Below are 2,782 nucleotides of genomic sequence, written 5' to 3'. Positions count from 1 at the left end.
GAGTTGCCACACCACCTTTTCCAATAACTCTCATTTTTCTCCATGAGTATGGTATTAGTTTCACATACATACATACATACATATGTATTTCCATACCAAGCTTGAGTGCTTTACCCCAAACATTTGAAGAGATATGCAATATGAAACTTTCAGTCAGTATGGGAGGTGCTACGCCTCTTTTCCAAAAACGTCCATTTTTCTCCGTCAATATGAACATGATTTCACAGTGTTGGCAAACTGTTAATCTGATTAACGATTAAAAATTAACGATTAAAATGTTAATCGCGTTTGACGATTAAAATTAATTAGTCGTAATCGCTGGCTACGATTACGTTTAATTAATTTAAAACATTAATCGTTAATCAAATTAAAAATAAAATCTGATTAATTTGTCTAGTTTGTCCGAGTTTGAAACCAAACACCAGTTATAGTAATTATTTCGTGTTTTACGCTTATAAAAAGCACATAATATAAAAAGTTATAATTATTGTTATTAGTAATACATAAACTGGGAACTTTTACAAACCTAGTTTGTAAAACGCTTGTTGGTATATATCTTAATGAAAATGCACATCAAATTGCTTAGATTAGCCATACCGGATTAACTTGCTTTGTGTGCACAGGGAAATTCCACCATAACTTAATTAATCACCAAACCTACTTGATCAAATTAAGAGTTAACGATTAAAAATTAATTTTTTAATCGCGGTTACTATTAACTGTTTCGTCAGATTAAAATTAATCATGATTAACTGTAACCAGATTGAATTAATCGAATTACCTAACTGATTAAAACATCAATCGATTAATGCCACCACTGATTTCACATACATATCACTATACCAAGTTTCAGTTCTCTCCCACAAATACTTCCAGAGATATGTATGTAATATGAAAATTCCAATTTGTATGGGAGGGGCCTAGAGTTATCGGACTTACTTTCAGTCTAAGACCATCCTTCCGAAATCCGTAGTAAGTGTACTAAATTTCGTTCTGATCGGGAAATCGGTTAAGGAAGTAGCCTATTTTTCAATCCAGGCCATGGACCATCTTTTAAGAAAATTTAATTTTCAAACAGGTGGCAATTCTTTACAAAGTCGCCTATTTTCCAGTCTAGGTCATAAGCTATCTGTGTGCAAACTTTCATGCAAATCAGTTCAGTCATTTACGCGTATTAATTTAATTAATCTTTCCTAATACGTGATAACTCTTAAAATATAGCCTATTTTCCAACATAGGTCATAAGCTATCTCTGTGCGAAATGTCATGCAAATCTGTTCAGTCGTTTCCGCGTATTAATTTAATAAAAAACTTTTTTAACAGGTGGCAACTCTTCCAAAAAATTAGCCTATTTTCCACTGTAGGTCATAAGCTATCTGCTTGCAAAATTTCATGAAAATCCGTTCAGACTTTTCCGCGTATTAATTTAATTAAACTTTTTTAGCAGGTGGTAACTCTTAAAAAAAGTAGCCTATTTTTCAACCTAGCTCATAAGCTATTTGTGTGAAAACTTCCATGCAAATCAGTTCACTCATTTCCGCGTATTAATTAAATTAAACATTTCTTACAGATGGCAACTCTTAAAAAAGTAGCCTACTTTCTAACCTAGGTCAGAAGCTATCTGTGTGCGAAATTTCATGCAAATCCGTTTAGTCGTTTCTGCGTATTAATTTAATTAAACTTTTTTAACAGGTGGCAACTCTTCCAAAAAATTCACCTATTTTCCACTGTAGGTCATAAGTTACAGGGAACGGATTTTTAGGACCTAAGAACCTATAAAAAAGGCAAAATAAAATAAAGAAATAGGCTGGAAAAGGCAAAATAAAATAGCGAAAAAGGCAGGAAAAGGCACTAGGTGTTGCAAAAAAGGCAAAAAAATGCAAAACAAAATAGCGAAAAAGGCAGAAAAAGGCACTAGGTATTGCAAAAAAAAGCTAAATATGGCACTAAAAAAAGACAGAAAATACAAAGAACAATCAAAAAATACATTTATTTTAGAAATGTTTATATTACAAGTAAAAAGAGAAAAACTATGAACTAGTTTCATTATATGAAAAATTTGTACTTTGAATCTTTGACTATTTTATCCTTTCGAGTTTCTAACTAATAAAACTTTAATCTGTATAGTTGTAGTAACATTGAACCACAAGATGCATTTTGAAGTTTTCTGGCAGCATTTTCATTTGATTTTCGCGAAGAAAAGCCTTGAATGTACTAAATGTGCGCTCGACGTAAGTTGATGCAAATGGAGCCCAATTTAAATATGGAACGTTTGAAACGTTCATATTATCAGGAATAAGGGCGTTTTCCTCGCCCTTTACGCTTAACGCTTCTATAAGCCGCATGGGCATGTGTATATTTTTTAATCTTTAAAAAAACAATTGTAAATGCTATAATCACTTTTTAAAAGGTAGAAAACGCAAGAAAAGGCAAATATCTTAAAAAAGGCAAAAAAAGCCAACATCAAATGTGTATATATGGAATCAGGTAAAGCTAAATCGTGGACATTCTTAATCGAATATACTCTATCTCTTTAGCAGAAAAAAGGGCAATTTCAATAAAATCCGTTCCCTGGTCATAAGCTATCTGCTTGCAAAATTTCATGCAAATCCATTCAGTCGTTTCCGCGTATTAATTTAATGAAACTTTTTTAACAGGTGGCAACTCTACATAGACATGACATGTTTTTCCTATTTTGGATCTCAAAACGTCGTCTATTGTTCTTTGGAAAATTATTGGTGCATTTTTGAGCCCAAATGGCATACGACAAAATTCGTATTTC

The sequence above is a fragment of the Rhagoletis pomonella genome, unplaced genomic scaffold (genome assembly GCF_013731165.1).
Source record: "Rhagoletis pomonella isolate Grant_MI unplaced genomic scaffold, Rhpom_1.0 Rhpom_scaffold_00006, whole genome shotgun sequence".
Taxonomy (NCBI): domain Eukaryota; kingdom Metazoa; phylum Arthropoda; class Insecta; order Diptera; family Tephritidae; genus Rhagoletis; species Rhagoletis pomonella.
Note: the sequence above shows the minus strand (reverse complement) of the source record.